Genomic DNA, 20,711 nt, shown 5'->3' with positions numbered 1-20,711 from the left:
GTAATGGCAGAAAGACCAGCTGTCACAACACAGCCGCGATGTCGGGGGTGGGCGGGGCCGAGGAGCTAACAACCACCAGCCAATGATTGGGCTGCTTAAGAAAGGGGCGGAGCCACATAAAGCAGCCCGCCCAGACCCCTTCCCATTGGCTGGTGTTTGACAGCTGTTCAGCCCGCCCACCCCCGAAATCACGGCTCAGTTTTGACAGATGGACTTTCACTCTGCAAGCAGTGACATTACCGCACTGTCAGTTCACACACTCAGCGCAGCGGCTCTGGTTTCACGATCTGCTGCCTGTGCTACCTGGAAGCGCAGGCTACACATTGTTAAATTCAACATTTTGGGGCAGATCTTTGGAGACAGCTTGGAAAGATTAGGGTGTGCCCAGGCACACCCGGCACACCCCGTGGGCACGCCTATGCCTGGGGCCCTTTACTACGATCCCACAATGGCCTTTTCACATGTTCTGCAGTGAGCTCACTTCCTACTGTATTGGGGCCCCCCAGGGTGGCAGAAAACAAGAGATATATGTCACCAGCATACCATGAAAATATAAGGGTCCAAAGCAGTGGGAGAACTATCAGGGTTGCAAAGGTTGTCTTGCCCCCGGGCCCTGGTGTTCTGCCACTGTGGGGTTCCCCAGCCTCCTCTTGCTGTCCTACCCCTGCTATTGACAGCGCTGGTATGGCATCTCTTGGAATTTACAGGCTGGTTCTCCTGTCCTAAGGACGGGAGAAATCAGTCTGTTTTTTCAGTAACTGAGAGTCCTGGTGGAGTCCTTCCTGCAACTCGCTCTGCTCCCTGCCAATGAGGATGCAGGGGAAGGAGCAGATCGGGCGGACGTGTGAGTGCTCGCATTATGCAGTGTCAGCGAGCAGAGAGAGGAGGGAGAAATCACCCACAGGAGCTGACTGGGGACACTCTCCCTCTTAGACATTGATTTTTTGTAAAAAAAAAAAAAAATTTTTTTTTTAATTGGGGGGGCACATGGTGGGGCACAGCATAATGTTGGGGGGGTCAGGGCCTCCTCTGCCCCCCCCCAGGGATGCCATTGGTGTTGCTTACTCAGAGATCCAAGTCAGCACATCCACTTGTCCAAGGAAAAAGGGGTGCACTCACTGCATATATATCTCTTATTATCCAGTCTTTAATACTATCCTTCAATCGAAGTATAGTGGAGAGAGGCAAGATAGGAAAGAGAAATGTTCTCAGATCCGTTCATATTAACTTCAAAAGGAGAGAGTATTTAACCAGAGGGTTACAGGATCTAAGCACAATAGGCTGTGGACACCACTATGAATAGATACATGTCTCCTTCATGTGTATGTGTAGTTACAGAGCTCGAGGGTTGCTACATTCATAAGATACACAAAAAGCTCTATTCGCATATATATGCCGATTCAATTAAGGTTGGTTGCTAAAGTTAGAGCAGTGTGTTCAAGGTATAGCTATAGTGAAATGGATATCATCCCCAATGTCCGGGCAACCAATGCCCAAATAAAATCCATCACATTCAGTATTTAACCGGCAGCATGTCACAGATACACATGCCGATCCTGTTTTGTTCGGTTGCAATGAACGGTGTAAAGTTATAAAAATCGAAGCAACCTACATGTGATCCAATATATATATACTGTACATATATGGGCAAATATGTATAAACAAATATCAGCATATCACTGATACTTATGCCGATCCCATTTTAGTCAGTGGCAATAGATCACACAGAGTCATTCAAATCACTACAGCTAGTGCATAATCCAGTATAAGGGCATTTAAATCACATAGGCACACGGGAATCCCCATTATTTAGCCAATCATACATTACTCTTTCTTGGTTGCATATCCATTCAAACAGACGGCAAATACATGTATTCTGCAGTGATCTCTATAGTAAAAGTGTACTGATCAGTTCATAGATTACCGGTTAGGGTAGATCTATTGGGTATGGTAATATAATTACATCTATACCACTATTCGATTGGTAGCTTAAGACAGTTAGACAGACATAGGTATTATTTATAGTGAGTTTCATTGGCATGCCCTTCATGGAAGGGATAAAGGTAGGGATAATAAAACTAGGAAACAAGAGTAGAAGGGAGATGGAGAATGTATATTTATTAGTGGGTGGGAACAGGGAGCAATAATTGTAAGTGGCAGATTCCTACAGAAAACATTGCAGAGACATGTCATTGTTTAACCCCATAGGGATCATTGAATTCAATAGAAAAATACATTTAGCTTCCTTTTGCAGTAGCATTTTGTCCCAATCTCCTCTCCTATTGGATATTTCAGGTTTGTGAATAATCATACATTTAAGGCCTGTCAGTTTAGCCCCATGATGGTCTCTAAAATGGATTGCTACTGTTGATTTATCATCTTTGGTGAATATACTGGAAATGTGTTCACCCAATCTTTTTCTAAATTCTCTTATTGTTTTCCCCACATATATCTTCGCACAAGGGCAGATACTTTGGTATACAATGTACATTGTAGAACAGTTCACAAATGGTTTAATCCTAAATACTTGTTTTCCAGTAGAATCCTTAAATGTATTGGTCTTCATAACAAATTTGCATATTGAGCAATGTCCACATGCATGCATGCCTTCCATTTGTGGAAAAAAGGATAGACTTGATTGACTTTTAATTGTTTTCTGGGTGTATTCACTATTTACCAACGTATTACCTATTGTAGGTGCTCGTTTTGCTATCAAATTAGGACGAGGCCCCCAAATTTGTTTGAGCCTATTATCAAGCATAAGCAAATGCCAATGTCTGCATAATAAAATTTTCAGATAGTTCCAATGGGTACCATAGGTAGTCACCAATCCTATTCTCTTTGGGGGGGTCCTATTTATTCTTTCCTCATCCTGTTCTAGACACAAAATAATTTCCCTCCGTTTCTTCTGCGCTTTTGATTTGGCCTGTTTGATAATAGAGTTTGGGTATCCCCTTTTTCTAAATCTTTGGGTAAGGTCCTTACTTTCCATTTGAAAATCCCTAAAGTTAGAACAGTTCCTGCATATACGCAGGAATTGCCCCACCGGGATTTCCCTAATAAGGGGCCAGGGATGATGGCTGGTGGCGTGGAGGAGAGTGTTCCCCGCTGTGGGTTTTCTAAACGTACTGATCACAATTCTGCCGTCCTTTTTGCAGATCATTAAGTCTAGGAACTTGATTTGGTCCTTGTCAACCTTATAGGTGACAAAGATATTTCTAGTGTTGTTATTGAGTTCACCTATAAATGTTTCGAACTGTGACACAGTGCCCCTCCACACCACCAGAACATCATCAATAAATCGTACCCAAAGGGCAACATGTTTGAGGAAAGCTGGGTGTTGGTATACTTCTCCATTCCCGTCCCCATTGCTACTCCTCATTTTTGTCGGTAGTATTTACCATCAAAGGTAAAGTAGTTGTTATTGAGAACCAGTTCCAATAACTTTATCAGAAATTCATTGTGAGGACCTGCCAGAGGGTGTCTAGTGTCCAGCCATTTCGATACTGCATGTATCCCCACTGCATGGGGGAACGATGAGTAAAGGGACTCCACATCAATACCTGCCAATATGCAATCATCTGGTATCTCCATGTTGTTTAATTTTCGCAGTATATCTGCAGAGTCCTGTACATAGGATGGTAGTTCCTTCACCAGGTGTTTAATTCTTTGATCAATATATTTGCCTATTCTGTCGAGGGGTCCCCCCATCCCCGACACAATAGATCTCCAAGGGTTTTTTTTTAGATGTTTATGTACTTTGTGTGTAACATAAAAAGTTGGTATATTGAAATGGGTGATTTTTAGAAATAAAAGTTTCTTTTGGCCTAGTAGCCCAACTTCTTGAGCCCTGGTCAAATGGTAGTTAATTTCATTAACCAATGTGGGGAAGGGATTATTTGGCCATCTTTCATAGCAACTGCAATCATTCAACTGCCTATATACCTCCTCTAAATAATCACTTTCAGGTCACAAAGCTACATTTCTACTTTTGTCACTAGGTTTTTTAATGCAATTGGGTGAAGTTTTTAGCTCTTGAAGAGCCTTTCTTTCATTAATTGAGAGGTTGTCAGTGGCTGGTTCTTTATTGTCCCATTTTATGGCCCGTATGTCATCTGTAATTGCCTCCAAAAACATCTGTAGATATTTGTTGTTAGCGAAGTTAGGGAACCGCTGGGACTTATTAGCTAGGCCTGATGTAGGAGGGGGATCCAGCATCTCAAAGTCTATCCACATATTTCCCTCAAAATAGTCTACTAGTTGTGATTCCTCAATCTCCAGTATAGTGTTTGCTCGATTTTCTTTTTATGTTGTTTCTTTTCCAAAGAACATGAGTTTAAAATTGACCCGTCTTAAAAATAAGCATATATCCTTGTATATTTCAAAGGAATTACCTTTGTTACATGGGGAAAAGCCCAATCCTTTGCTCAATACAGATAGATGGTCAGATCTACTTCTTCCTCTTTTTCTTTCTAGGTCTAATATGTTCCCTGTTTCAAAGTCCACAGTATCTCTTTGAAATGTTTTTCTGTTTTCCCATTTTCTGCTCCTTTTAGAATTCCTCTACTTCCTTTTTTCATTTTTCATAAAATTTTTTGAATTCTTCTATCCTGGTATTCATCCAATAGTTTAATACTATCTTGTAGTTGTATTTAAAGTTCTCGAAATTGTGTTTTCTCTTCCTGGATAATCAGTCCTATCATATTTAATCCATGTTTGACAGATTCCTCTGTCCATATTTTTAGGAATCGATCATTATGCAAATGATCAACAGGTATAATGCGTTCCCTTAATCCTCGCGGTATCATTTGTGCTTCTAAATATGCTTCTAAGGCTATTATGTTCCATTTTCTCTTTAAATGTTTGATGGTCAAATTATTATGTTTCCTAAATAATTGTCTAAATTTGTTTTGGCGCTTAGGAGCATTTTGTTCGTCTCTGCTAAATACTGCTCTGATTTCTTGTTCCGTCTCACTATCAATACAAAAAGTCATGTTGAAAAATACGCCTCTATTTAGACAAACAAATAACAATAAAAAAAAAAGAGAAAAAAAAAATTATAAACAGATGACAATAAAAGATGTGCAGGGTGGCACACCACATACAGGGAATCTATATCGGGAGAGGGCAGTGCATTTAAAAAAATCCACTCCACGTTATGAAAAAAAAGGGGGGGGCTCCACTGAACTGCAGATATCACTGAAAATTCATTCCATGTAGAGAAGGGTCCCTGTACTGACCCTAGTGTTGTGTTGTAAGAGAATAGAAAACATTTTCATTTTAGTTTCAGTTATTTGATTACATCCCCCGATATACATTCAATGAGTGCTACTCTTTGTCCATTATAGGCAGGATTCCCATCTCTTTTCTTGTTTGTGTAGCTACTGATTGTGAGTGTAAAAGACTGAGCCCGGGTTCACACCTATGCGAATTAGATGCGGATTACAACGCATCCAATTCGCAGGACATTTTAAACTAGGTTCATTTGAATGAGGCTGGTTCACATATGTGCGATGCATTCGCACTGCGCATTGCACAAAAAACGTGTGCGTTTTCTGGTCATTGCGGTGCGAATTAGAAGGCCATTATCTTCTATGGGCACGCACCTGATTCGCAGCTGTGTTGCGTTGTGAACAGAAATGATCTCCCCTCCTCCTACACCTCCCCCTCTTCCAGTTCCTCCCCTGTCTGTTTTGGTGTGGTGACCGGAGCAAGCATGGCCAAAAGGGGTAGAAAAGTTTCAGCAAAGGCGAAGTAATCCGTGGATTGTGAGGAGCTGATCAGACTTGTGAGGGATAAACCGATGATTTATGACACCCGGCATCCTAAATATAAGGACAACGTTGTGAAAAAACATGCATGGCTGGAAATTGCCAGAATCATCTTGCCAGAGTGGAGCATGTGCTCATCCCAAGTTCAGGCTGCCAAATGTAAGTTTTTTATTCCCTTTCACTACCTGTAGATGCTGTCCTATTGTTTAGTTATGTTGGCCATTTTTATTCTAATATTATAATAAACAACAGCGTGTGTTTGCCCACAAATCCATACCAGGCCACATGCCCTCAACACTGTGCACATAACGGCGTCAGACAGCGACGGAGGGGTACCTAAATTAACTACTAAGCTAAGATTCGCTTAGGCTAGCAAAAGAATATACAATGCAAATGTTAACAACATTATTTTTATTTAACTAAACCAAAATTATGAAAAAAGCATTATTTGTTACAGCACACTTAACTTTGTCAAGGCCCTGATAATATAATGCAAACCAATACACACTTTTTCTGATTAGATAGAATTCATCTGCCAAGGCACCTCCCCAGCTGGCGACATAAAGAAGCTTTGAAATTCACCACGAATATGTGTACCACTAGTGGTGCCCCTAGTAACATTCCACTGTGCCGCCTCCATGTTATGGCTCAGGGAATCCTCAAATAGATATCCGTCACGTTCACGCACATAGTTGTGCAGTGCACAGGCTGCTTTAACAGCACTGATAGCATGGTCAATACTCAGATTTATTGAAGTATGCATGAATCTCCACTTATTGCATAGTATCCCAAATGCACATTCAACTACTTGTCGTGCCCTAGTGAGCCTATAATTGAACACTCTTTTTTCTGTTGTCAAAGAGCGACTAGAAAAAGGCCTGAGCATGTGCTGTGCAAGTGCAAATGCTTCATCTCCTACAAATACATGTGGGAGGAAAGGATCTGTTGTTCCGGGCAGGGGAGAATGACTGGGCAAGTCTAGTGTATTCTCACGCAGCATGCGGCCAAATGAGGAATGTGAAAATACACTAGAATCCGAGCTGCTGCCATAAGAACCCACATCAATATAAAGAAATTTATAATTTGCGTCTGCCACTGCCATTAATACCAACGAAAAATATTTCTTATAATTAAAATATTGGCTACCACTAGCTGGAGGCTTGAGGATGCGGATGTGCTTCCCATCAATGGCTCCCAGACAGTTGGGGAAGTTGCAACGCTGCCAGAATAGCTCTGCTACCTGCAACCATTCTTGTTTGTTTGGCTTCTTCATAACCAAATCCTTCAGTTCTTCCCATATGACTAGGCAGGTTTCATGAACAATGCCACTAATAGTTGATTTTCCAACCTTAAATTCAAAGTGCAAACTTCCAAACGAATTTCCTGTTGCTAGGTACCTAAAAGCAGACATAAATAAAATTAATTTTATTTTTATTTTTTTCAGTGCATTACTTACATACAAGGTGGCGCAGCATGAGTGATGCTTACCGCAAATATATACGCCATCTCAAAGAAGCAAGGAGTGGCTCGGGGGTAGCGCCTAGGGTACCCTATATGTTTGCCAAGGACTTAGATTTTCTGCAACCCATTGTGGAGATGAGGGAGTAAGTTTTCATCTATATCATCTATGTATCTGCAAACCTCTTAACTTTGATTATACCTAGTTAAATTACACTCTTTATTTTCTTAACAGGACAGAAGCTAGTTGGGAGGAACAAGATGTGATGGATGACCAACTGGAGACACAACCGGAGGACCAAGCCCAGATTAGTTTGGAAGAAGGCCCAGAGGATTTGTCACAAATCCAAAGCTCCTCGAATCTGTGGGAAACCAACCCAGATGAGCAATCTGCAGAGGCTATCCCTGGGCCCTCCTCTGCTCCTGCACACATTGCTCTGCCAGCCAAAGTGCCACGGAGGCGACCACCTCTATCGCAACCTGACATAAGTGAGCGCCTACTTGAAATGTTGAAAAACATGTCTGAAAAGGTGGATGCTTTTTTATGTCCGGATACTATACTGGCGCTCAGTTTTGTCCCTCTAATAAAGAAAGTCAAACCTGAGCGCTACTTTGAAATGCGAAGCACTATCGAACAAGTGCTGCACTCCTTCTCAGAGACACGTGAGGAAGCTTCATTTCAAGTGCCATATGTGCCACCACCAAGACCTCCCCTGAACTACCCCCGATACGTCCACTACCCAGAACAACACCAACCTTACCCCTATAATCCCCCATCCTATCCTTCTAGCTTTGAAAAGCCAACCTCCATATATGAAGTTAGACACAGTAACATTCCCTATCCCATCCCATCCCCAATTCCTTCAATCAGGCCCCCCCTCCCACAAATCCTGGTATGTATGTGCCAAGTCAACATGGCGAGGCTACACCAGATCCCAGCACTGCCCGTGATGACCAGGCTTCCGCCAGTCACTACTCCACTGAGGCCCCTTTTTAAAAAACATATCACAATCTGTGATTTCTGAGGTCTGTCCAAGGTTGAGGACCAAGAGGACACATGTTTGTAAAAATATGTTTAACAGGCCTACTTGAGAGACATGTATATTTTTTGTTTTTGTTAATTTATGTTGGCTACATGTGCCAAATTTTTATTTTATTTTTTTAAGTATACTTGAATAAATAATTACTACGCCAACTTTTGTCGGGTTATATATTTAGAATGACACATGTTTTAAAATGTATAACTAAAAAATATTGCATTCTCCTACATTCACATGACAAAGGACATCAGTGGTGAAAAGTACCTTAATGTGATCAGTAATCTTTCAGCAGGCTGGATACTTGGTCTGTAGCACGTGTTCTGACGCTCCAAGCGAGGGGAGATTAATCCAAGTAATTCGTCATAACTAATTCAAAAATGAGTCTTTTATTAGATTAGTGTATGAAACCAATTTTTACATACACTTTTCTAAATAATAAGATAAGTGTTTAAGAACATTCTTATTTGTAAGAAGGCCTGTATCCTTTATCAAAATAAAAATGCATGTTAAAGAAGTGGCATAACAAAGAAGATCTAACGTCATTTGCAGTTGTGTCATCATTTGGACAAATGTTTAGCCACTGGCAGCTGAATTTAACAATAACAATTGTCTGGTCACAAACTGGACAACAAAATGTTTGGGAATCCCCCCACACAAAGCACCTTGTCCTCATCAACTTGGGGGCAAGGTGTTTTTTGGGGGGTGGGGGGGCACAAAACACACTACACATGTTAAGGGCATATGGCCTGGTTTGGTCCAGGAAGGGGGTGCTCACTCCCCCCCTTTTCATGGCCTTTTAGGCTGCATGCTCTGATAATATTCTGGTATGGATTTGGGGGGGGGGGCGGGAACACCACGATTTTTTAAATTATAACACTGACATAAAGTCACACACATAGGTTAGACTTGATGGACCAGTGTCTTTTTCAAAACTCCCCTACTATGGAAATATGTTTTTAAAATTATTGTTTGTCCAAAAAATTACTCACCTAGTTATTGACATGCGCGTGTAATCAAAAAATTTTTCTTCATGCCCACGGAGGTCTTCATACAGGATCATGAACTGGCCTCTCTCATCCCTATTTGCTAGTATGGGATGCACCCAGTATCTTCTTCTCCTCCTCCTTCTCCTCTTCTCTACTTCAAGCAAGATTGCTGCTGTTACAGCAACAACTGTTGGCATTATCATAGGCAGAGCAGCACACATTTTGGGAACAAAAATAACCCACACAATACACAATACAGACTCCTGGACAACCAGGAAGTGTCCGGAAAAATCAAGCTTTTTAGAAGCAGCCTCACAAATAGATAACAAGTGATTGGCCTGCTCTAAATTCGCATCTATCATTAGACACTCACTGGTTACTTCCGAATTCGCAGCTGATCCGCACCTAAAACGCTGACGAACCGCTGAACAACTGATTTTTCTATGCGCAGTGAAACCGCAGCTTCAATTCGCACCGCACATGTGTGAAACCAGGCTGAAGCCTGGTACGCACTATAAGTTTTGTTTTTATTCAACGCAGCAGGTTGAACAAAGAAAAACTGATAGTTTGCTGTACTAATACAGGCAATGTTAGTACAGCAATCTCCCCTGCTGTGCTATTGTATTCTGATAGGGGGACTGATCCCTACCTGGACACACTGATCAGCCATTGGCTGCCTGCACTGATTGGATGCTGGTTTTCCAGCATGCTCATTTGCCAAAAGCTGGTCAGACAGGGAGCTGTACACATGGGCTGAAAGTCGGTCGAGCTGACCGTTTTTAGCTGATTTTTGGCCCGTGTGTACCCAGCATAACAGTGTATTTAACTGCCCAAGTGATGATCATCCTCAGCTTGCTTTCACATAGATTTGTGTCCTATAATGCATGAAAATCCCAATGCAGGGAGAGGCTGATAACACATTCATCACATTCTGACAGCAGTGGTGGGATTTGAGACTACTGTAGTCCCATTGCCCACTATTAAAGGAAGTTCCATTGTATAATGTATAAATTTGATATAATACAAGTTCACTGAAAAAGCTGCATGCTATTCTGATCTTGATTTGCTTGCCATAGCCTTACCTTGTTCAATATTTTCATTTGAATTTCACTGAGAAAAAAGTACAGGAGGCCATAAAACTAAAAACTTTCACAAGACATGTTGATTGAGCACTGAACTCTCTAGTAAGTGAAAAATAACTAAAGTGTAATGCTTGAAGTCTGCTCTCTGGCAACTGGGGTATCCACAGGGTTTCTTAGAGCAGTCAAGTTAAAAAGGTTTATACTAGGTCCACTAAATGTTTATTTCTCTTGACAACATGTTACAGGAAATATCCTATGCTTTTTGGGGGCTCACAGCTTCGCCTTCATCTGCTTAAAGGCTGCCAGACTGGTGTTTTATTGCTGTCCAGTATGCCCCATCAATTAGCAACCTTTAAAGTATATTTTACCCTAATATTTAATTTTCCTGATATGTATCTGTTACTACAAGTGCTTGTATTAATTACTTGCCCTCTGGAAGATTTACCCCCCTTAACCTCCCTGGCGGTATGATTATGTCTGATTTATGAAGCTCAAAGCGGTACATTGTTTTGCATGGAAATTTGGCGTTTTATATTGTAGGCCTGTAATTCTTAGGAATAACTCACTTAAATCTGTCCAAACAAGAGTCTAGTAGACATCCCGGGTATGATAAAGTTTGAAACACAAAATCATAAATTATAATACATTAAATAACTATAAATAATAACAAATAGTAATATAAAAATATACAATTGTATTCAATACATTTTATTCAATGATGTAATCAAATAAAAAACACTGAAATTTGTCCAAACAAGGGTGCAATATTACTAGTCACTGCATATTGATTTAGTAAACATCCTGTGTATGAAAAATTTTGAAACATGGGACTGCACAAAGTCCGACGTTACAATCAGGACAATGGAACCTGGTTTTCTTTCAGATTTTCTTTCTATTGTCATCTCGCTTCGAGCAACAAACCACACACAACCTTGTAGGTGCTGACTTTTTTTCAGTTGGTGGGATGTAGTCCATGAAGTGATGACCAGTCAGGCATGCCGGGTTGACAACCGCAGCAGCACAACGTCCAGCTCTATTCACATCCATTGGTGTTTGGTGGTTCACAAAGATCAGTTTGGCAACTTTCCAAACAAAGCCAGAATGAATCACAGGCTTGTCACCCTTTTTTTTTTTTATTTTAGCAGAATGTAGACATTCCACAAGCATTGTTCAAGAAGATGCCTGAAGATCTTCTTGTAGTAATTTTGCTGTTTCCTCATTGCTGGATAGAATGGATGTCATTGCTTGGTCGGCTCTGTCAACACCTCCCATGGTGTTATTGTAGTCTATCACTACTTGTGGCTACATGATTTAATTCCCACCTTTTGTGCGTACTATAACAGTGGAGGTATTATAGACTGTACTTATTAGGCACACATCTTTTTTGTCACGCCATCGCAGTGCCATCATTTTGCCTTTCTACCAGGCAACCATTTCTCCTGTATTCAGCTTCTTATTGCCAAACATTGGAGGCATGTCACTCCGTTTAGCCCTAATGGTTCCATAGGCATCCATTTTGTTCTGCAGAAGAAACTCATAAAGTTCAGGAGATTCGTAAAAGTTGTCAGTAATTACACAATAGCCCTGATTTAGCAATGGCTTAATCAGTGAAAGAACGGAAGATGTTGCCATTCCATAGTTGCTGTATTTTGGGTTGAATTTTGTTCCTTTCCCAGTGTATAGGACTGAATTCCAAAGGTAGCCAGTTGACGATTCGCATAGCATGAAGGATTTTACTCCAAATCGTGCTCTCTTTGATGCCATGTATTGTACCCAGCTGAGCCTTCCCTTGTAGGCCATTAGACTTTCATCTATGTCGATGTCTCTTTCTGGCACATAGCTCCGTTTGACATTTTTTAGAATCATTTGAAATACTTCCCAAATTTTCTTGATTTTTGGTGCAGGATGAGTAGTTTCATCAAATTCTTCGTTGTTTTCGAAGTGTAAGTATTTCATGATCAGGGAAGATCTGTATTCTGACATGACCGGGCCAAAGAATGGAATGGCAAATTTGCTAGTTATCCAAAACCCCTTCTGCAGGGGTTTTCCCACCACTCCCTGAAGTATTATTAGGCCCAGAAATTTCCAAATGTCATCTTTGGTCACTGGTTCCCACTTTCTACTTCTTGGAAACTGCTGATGCGTAGTAGCTTATTGCTCTTGGCACCGGCTTGTCTCGGTAACAATTTCTTCAAAAACCTCATCGGTCAGAAATACTTGTAGGTATGCCAAGGGATTATCATCTTCAATGTCCACTTTCATACCAGATGCTCCAGTAAATGGGAATCTTGGGGGGTCGCTGCGTGATTCATACCACAGTCAATAGAGCACCAAGTTCGCACATCACTGAGTTCAGTCGCAGAATCATCGCTGTCATCACTTTCCATATCTGATGGCAAATTTCCCCACAAATCACTATTGTTAAATTCTGCAAGTGATTCTTAATCACTATCATTGTTTTCAAACAGGTCACAAACCAATTTTGATGATGATGGATGCTTTTTGGATGCCGTGGATGTTCTCAGGTTTCCAGGCAGAAATAATGTCAGAAAGAACAGTAAAACTGCAGGCAGGGCACTGGACAAAGCACTGAGAACAAAATGAGGTCAAATGATTTGATACAGTAATGTAATCCAATAAGATTACAATGTATTGAGTGTGTGTTGTGTTTTATACTTTTTAAATTGCCGCCCGGAACGCTCGCAGGGAACGGAACCCGCAACACAGAGCATCGGGCGGAGGATCCAGCCTGTAGTATTCTGCTACATATTTTGGGTAAAAAAAACCTCAATAAGCGTATATTGATTGGTTTGCGCAAAAGTTATAGCATCCACAAACTATGGGATATATTTATGGGATTTCTATTTATTTATTTTTTTACTAGTAACGGTGGCGATTAGCGACTCATAGTGGGACTGCTCTATTGCAGTGGACAAGTCGGACACTAACTGACACGTTTGACACTTTTTGGGGACCAGTGACACTAAGCCTCGGTTCACACAGGGGCGACTTGTCAGGCGACTTAGCCGCCTGACAAGTCGCGTCCCGTTCTGTACTATGGAACCGTTCTAATAGGAGAGACTTAGAAGAAGGTTCCTGTACTATTTTTGGGGCGACTTCAGGAGACTTGCATTGACTTCTATACAGAAGCCGTTTTGCAAGTCGCCGCTGAAGTCGTGTGCAGGTCGCCTTTGTGAGTCGGCCTGCAAGTCGTGTTGCCCCTGTGTGAACCAGCAGTAATACAGTGATCAGTGCTAAAAATATGCACTGTCACTGTACTAATGACACTGGCTGGGAAGGGGTTAACACCAGGGAGAATCAAAGGGTTAACTGAGTGCCTAGCCTGTGTTTGTGTACTGTGTTAGAGCTGCTTTTACTAGGGGAAGGCATGGATCCATGTTCCTGCTTTGCAGGAACAGAGGATCCATGCCTTCTCTACTGATAGAATGGTGAGCTGCCTCATTTACATAGGCAGATCGCTGTTCTGGCTCTCTGCCTAATGATCCGCGGGTGGCGGCAGACATCGAGTCCACGGTACCCACAGATCAGCTCTCGCTGTGTATAATCACAGCAGTAGTGGGCGCGCCCCAGACCTGGAAGTGCAGGATCACGTACTAGGCATGTGATCTTGTGCAGCAGAGCAGCCCTGCTGCCGTACATGTAAGTAATATGGTCGGCAAGCGGTTAAAAAGTATTCTGTTATCTTTGCATTGCTTCCTTTGTGTGAAATACCTGTTGATCCTATCATTTCCCCTGTTTTCCTATTTCAAACTGACCACGACAGGCATGGAAGCACATCCATTCCAGAGTGGTCAGTTTTCTTTGCTGCATTCTACTTGGGAGCACAGCCTGCCTGTACTCCAGTAGCCAGACTTGTGCACAGCCCCTCACTGGGAAGATCAGTGTACTGCTGTTTCTAAGCCTCCTGCAGTCTCCACCCCCACCTCTGTAAGTCTCTTATGCAGAGAGGTCATATGATCACTTATCCTTTTATATACTGATAAAACCAAACTAGACAACATCCAGATTAGAAGATTTGGGTTGTCAGAAATCTATAATTTGCGTTAGGATTATTTTATACTACTTATGCCTCAGTAACTGTTAACAACTTTTTTCAGCTACAATCACATCATGGAATAGATTCAGGAAAACTGAAAGTTGTTATAGCTACCAGTCAGAACTATTTAAATTGAAAAATTAAACTTTGTTTCATCTTTCAACGTTTGCAATTGACAGCTTCAGTTTTCTGCCTAATTGATTTCTTATTGCAGATTTCATGAATCATCCTCTATCTAGAACTCTGATGCCCTTCTCTGATTTCAAAGATTGAAGAAATGATCATTTCAAAGTGACCAAAATGATCTTTGAGCTTAGAAAAGTATGAAAGTATTACAACTCCTATTATGTTGTTATTTCTGTGTATGTTCTTATTGGGGAAATTCACTCTCACTTCTCATCCTGGTGGCTGTTGTCACCAAGACAGAAGTTGAGAGGAAATTCAAATCTAATAACTGTCATCTAAAGAAAAATAGAGGAGAGAATTCACACTTGTTAAGGTGACAACTTTAAGAGATGGCATTAGCCATCATATTGTGAGGAAATAATATAATTTTACACAAAGTATATGCTAAAAAATTTGGCCAAGAATAATTGGATGTTTACGTTTGATTTGACTAATATTTTCCCAGGACCATCAGGTACTATTTTAACAGTTGCAGATTTAGAAATACTAAAAATAAGATTTTTAAACTACATGTTTAGGCATATATGACAGGCATGTCCAAAATCCGGCCCGCGTTCCGGTTTTAAACTGCCCGCCTGGTTCAGGGCTGTCTTTAATATGGTTTGGGCCCTGGGCAAACATTTTTTTTGCCCCCCCCAATGCAATTTTGCTCTTCACCCCAACATCTCAAAAAACAGACACACACATAGAATTATCTAAAAAAAACAAACTTTGCAGACCCCTTTCACAGCAGTCCCAAGGTGTCCTCAGTTCCCTTTCATGTCACAGCACTCCATTAGATTGCAGCCTCTTCATATCACAGCGCCCTATTACATTGCAGACATTTTCACATTCTAGTGCCCCTTTACACATCACAGTGCCCCCATTACATTAGAGTCCCCTTCATGTCATAGTGCCCCTTTACACATCACAGCGCCCCCATTACATTAGAGTCCCCTTCATGTCATGGTGCCCCTTTACACATCACAGCACCCTAATTACATTGCAGCCCTTGTCACATTACACATTCACATGTATGTGTTTTGGCAGCCCATTCATTTGAATGAGTTGCCATGCCTGCCTTTCCAGCAGAAAAAAAGCTGCATGCAGCATTTTAAAATTGCAGTTACCTTGAAATCCATTCTGCTTTAGCACCATGCGACTTACCTGCAGTTCCTGCACACACTAACGCACTAAAAGCCTGGTCTACACAGTTAAAAATGCAGCAAGTTTGCCGGTGCAGGAACTGCAGGTAAGTCACATGGTGCAAAAGCAGAATGGACAGACAGTGCTGTATTTCATTGCTTGATGGGTATAGGTGTGCGCGACCTATTACATGATGCATGCACCTTTTTTTTGAAGGAAACACAGGCATGGCAGCCCATTCAAATTAATGGGCTGCTGTGCCTGTACAAATGTGGGCCATCAAAACACATACATGTGAACCAGCCAGGACCAAAATAAGCCCATCAAGCAGTTAAATACAGACAGTGATGCCATGTGCTGTAAATTATGCTATGTGCTCTGTAAAAAAAAAAAATACAGCCACAGCCTCACTCAGCCTGGACTGCAGGTCTGGTCAGCATTTTTAAAACTTTCTACTATTTTACACATGGCATGGGGATGGGGAACAGGAGACGGAGGGGGTGGGGGGGGGGAGAGGACCTACCTTGTCCTGGCAAGCTCAGCTCCGATCAATTCTCCACAAACACTGCTAGTTTCACTTGACCAGGCACCAAGCAGCATTCCACTCCGCGCCGCGATCTGACTCCTCCTACCAAGGCCTCCGCTCCTCCGATCAGGTACACTGTGCACGCATAGCAAGGGGCGGGGCCAGAGCATCAGTGGAGCTCAAGGCCCTCCCCACCTGTGGCCTGCTCCTCAATCGAGAAAATGCAGCACTGGCACTGCTGCACTGTGCACACGGCGCTGATGACAGTGACAGACTGCAGGACTGCCCCCCTCCATTAGTACAGACCCCCCCAGGATAAACCACCCCCCTCCATTAGTACAGATCCCCCCAGGACAAACCAACCCCCCTCCATTAGTACAGACTCCCCAGGACAAACCGCCCCTCTCCATTTGTACAGAACCCCCAGGACAAACCACCCCCTCCATTAGTACAGATCCCCCCAGGACAAACCACCCCCTCCATTAGTACAGATCCCCCCCAGGACAAACCACCCCCCCTCCATTAGTACAGATCCCCCCCAGGACAAATCACCCCCCCTCCATTAGGGTACATAAAAACAGAGGAGAGGACAGTGTGCAGCCACGCCGCCTGGGTGGAGAACAGATCACAGCAGGCAGGAGTTAGACACAGAGAGGAGAGAGGAGGAGGAGAACACATGTCAGGCACGGACCGCCCCCCCCCCCAGTGTTGTCACTGCGCGGCTGGTCTCTCTCCACACAGAAACAGCCGATCCGATCTCCGGCTGCTGCGCTCTCCTTCTCTGATAGGAGGAGGGAGGGGGGTACGGCTTGGGCAGGAAACACAGCGGCAGCAGTGGTGACCAGCTGAGAGAGCTGCCTCTGGACACGCAGCTCTGCTTTGGGCACCAAACAGTGACAGGGCCCTGGGCAGCTGCCCCGTTTGCCCTGCGGTAAAGACGGCCTTGGCCTGGTTATCTGGACATATATATCTTTTGTGGCCCCCAACGATCTCCCAGCACCGGGGCCACAAAAGATATATATGCTGGCTGCCTTGGAGGGGACAGGGAGGAGGCGGGACAAGTGCCGTGCAAACAAGAGAATTTCCTGTTTACACGGCAGCTCTGTAATAGGAAGTTCCATCTCCGGTGCTTCCATTGGACGACTGTTCTATTATATTAAAGAGGTCACTGAGAAAACAGGAGTTTTTCCTGTATCTAATTTTTTGGCTCTCGTCCCGCCTCCTCCCTGTCCCCTCCAAGGCTGCAAATGGATGGGCATCAGTCAGGCTGCACTGATTGCAATGGTGAGTCTGCATTCCTGACAATACTGGGTGCTGCATTCCTGGCAATACTGGGTGCTGCATTCCTGGCAATGATGAGGGCTGCATTCCTGGCAATGGTGGGAGCTGCATTCCTGGCAATGATGGGGGCTGCATTCCTGGCAATGTTGGGGGCTACATTCCTGGCAATGGTGGGTGCTGCATTCCTGGCCATACTGGGTGCTGCATTCTTGTCAATGGGGTTGCTGCATTCCTGGCAGTGATGGGTGCTGCATTCCTGGCAATGATAGGGGCTGCATTCCTGGCAATGGTGGGTGCTGCATTCCTGGCAATGATGGGTGCTGCATTCCTGGCAATGATGGGTGCTGCATTCCTGGCAATACTGGGTGCTGCATTCCTGGCATAACTGGGTGCTGCATTCTTGGCAATGGTGGCTGCTGCATTCCTGGCAAAGGTGGGTGCTGCATTCCTGGCAATGGTGGGTGCTGCATTCCTGGCAATACTGGGTGCTGCATTCCTGGCCATACTGGGTGCTGCATTCCTAGCAATGGGGGTGCTGCATTCCTGGAAATACTGGGTGCTGCATTCCTGACATAACTGGGTGCTGCATTCCTGGCAATGGTGGGTGCTGCATTCCTGGCAATACTGGGTGCTGCATTCTTGGCAATGGTGGGTGCTGTATTCCTCGCAATACTGGGTGCTGCATTCCTAGCAATGGGGGTGCTGCATTCCTGGCAATACTGGGTGCTGCATTCCTGGCAATACTGGGCACTGAATTCCTGGCAATACTGGGTGCTGCATTCCTGGCATTACTGGGTGCTGCATTCCTGGCAATGGTGGGTGCTGCATTCCTGGTAATGGTGGGGCTGTATTCATGGCACTTGTGAGGCTGCAGATGGGCACTGCCCCTATTATGCTTCACAGTTCTTTATTTAAAATTTAAGTTTTTTTCCTGAAACTTCCCTCTTAAAGTGTGTCATGGTTATGCAATAGAGTTTCTTTGTCAGCTCACCTGTCTCCATGTATTCCTCTCTAGAGACCAGCTGCCTCTCACCTGACTGCTTTTATAACCTCTCCTCTAAGCATGGCCCCACCCCAGGCCCTATCAGGAAACCCTATATTAACCTGTGCACTGCAAGCCAGCAGTGCTGATCAACCATTGTGTGTTAGCCTCCGTGTGTACTTGCTGTGTTCCTGCGTCTGATTCCTGTTACCGACTTTGGCCTGTTCTTCACTATTCCTGTCTGCTTGTGACCCTGACCTTTAACGTGTTCCCGACCATCCCTGTTTGCCTGTGACCCTGAACCTTGGCGTGTACTCTGTTGTCCTTGTCTGCTTGTTGCCCCGACCTTGGCTTGTCCCTTACTTCCTTGTTGCTCCAGCCTGCTGCCTCTTTCCACTTCTCCTGTAGTCTACCGTGAGCGTGAGCTGTGAGACCCTGGGGGCCACGACCTGGAGCCAGACTGCAGCTCAGTTCATCCTTACCATTAAAGACTCTGGTGAGCACCTGCTGGCTCTTAGACTCCGCGCCCTGGGAAATCTATGCTCTAGCTCCCAGTGGGATCTGTGTCAGTGATCCAGTAGACCTGCTTCCTGAACCTCCCAGGGTTCAATCCGCAGCAGTCAGTCCTAGAGTCCACTACCTAGCGGTGCACTTCTGACTCCTACAGAGTGCATCTGTCACCTAGCCTCGAGGTGACCTGACAGTTTGATCAGCCATGGACCCGGCTGATGTGCCGCTAGCCGCAGATGATCCGTTGCAGGGCTTAGTTCGCAGACTTGAGACCCAGGAATCGCATCAGACCCAAGTGATGCGATTCCTTCAGGATTTGGCATCCCATTTTGAACAGGTTCAGGCCTCATTAGGACCCCCGGTTCAACAACCTCAACCGCTATCTGCTGCTGCACCTATCGCATCAGTCGCAGCCACACATTCATTACAACTGCCAGCTCCGGCCCGTTTCTCTGGGGACTCCAAGGCATGCAGGGGGTTCCTTAGCCAGTGCACGATTCATTTTGAACTTTAGCCCCAAAACTTCCTGTCCGATCGGGCGAAAGTAGCCTATATTATATCCCTTCTGTCCGGCGAGGCGCTAGCTTGGGCTGCCCCTCTGTGGGAACTGAATGATCCAGTGGTTTCTAGCCTGTCTGATTTTTTGAAACTTTTTCGGAATATCTTCGAGGAACCGGGTCGTGTCTCCTCAGCGGCTAGCGCTCTTTTACGTCTCCGTCAAGAGTCCGCTTCTGTGGGACAGTATGCTCTTCAGTTCCGTATCCTCACAGCTGAATTGAGCTGGAATAATGAGGCCCTAGTTGCAACCTTTTTACATGGCCTCTCTGATAGAGTGAAGGATGAATTAGCAGGAAAATATCTTCCTGCTGATCTGGATGGTGTTATCACCTTGTGTAACCAGATCGATATTCGCTTTCAGGAGAGGGCCCTAGAAAAAAGACGCCAGCACTCCCCGTTCCTTAGGCAGCTTGAGCTCCCAGTCCCTTCTCTTCGATCCGAGGAACACCCCCTGCCCGCTGAGGAACCTATGCAGCTGGGCTGGACCAAGTTGTCTCCTGAAGAACGCCCTAGGTGCAGAACTCTAGGCCTGTGCCTCTACTGTGGGGCCAAAGGTCATTTTCGTGACACTTGTTCTCTTCGTCCGAAAAAACGATCGGGGCTAATACATCTGGAAGGTGGAGTATTAGACCCAGAAGTATCACCTTCACCTTCTCGTCTTCTTCTTTCTGTGTTCCTTCATGTCGGCGCTTCCTCTCGTTCGGTCTCGGCACATCTGGATTCCGGAGCCGGTAGCAATTTTATGGACTGGGGAACTGCGTCTTCCATGAGACTTACCCTTTTGCCCTTTACAACGCCATTGGTGGTCTTGGCGATTGATGGCACTGTTCTCCCAGGGGGCCCTATCCGCTTCCAGACCCTCCCTGTGAAGATGTCGGTAGGGACACTCCACCAGGAGTGGATATCCTTCCTTGTCTTACCTAAGGATTCGTCTCCTATCATATTAGGTCTTCCTTGGTTATGGCTCCATTCTCCACATGTTGACTGGACTGCTGGACAGATCTTGACTTGGGGTTCCTCCTGTTCCTCCTCCTGCCTACTCAAGGTTACCCCAAAAGAGAATCCTCCTGTTGCCACCATCCCAGTATCTTCTGCTCTTCCCGCTGCGTATAGCAATTTCTGGAATGTCTCCTGCAATAGTCGGGCTGA

At 44.2% G+C, this 20,711-nt stretch overlaps 1 long non-coding RNA gene across 1 annotated transcript in view; it reads right to left on the bottom strand.

Annotated features, from left to right (window-relative positions):
- Positions 1-6,724: 6,724 nt before the first annotated feature.
- LOC141144862 (uncharacterized) overlaps positions 6,725-20,711 on the bottom strand; it is a 34,476-nt gene continuing 20,489 nt past the window's right edge. The window contains exons 2-3 of the long non-coding RNA XR_012244476.1: positions 8,534-8,635; positions 6,725-7,168 (exon numbers count right to left, since the gene is read on the bottom strand). This is a non-coding gene — a long non-coding RNA (uncharacterized lncRNA). The remainder of the gene's footprint in view (positions 7,169-8,533; positions 8,636-20,711) is intronic.

This window comes from Aquarana catesbeiana, linkage group LG05 (genome assembly GCF_042186555.1).
Source record: "Aquarana catesbeiana isolate 2022-GZ linkage group LG05, ASM4218655v1, whole genome shotgun sequence".
In the NCBI taxonomy this organism is placed as follows: Eukaryota; Metazoa; Chordata; class Amphibia; order Anura; family Ranidae; genus Aquarana; species Aquarana catesbeiana.
Note: the sequence above shows the minus strand (reverse complement) of the source record. Positions and strands in the feature narration are given on the sequence as shown.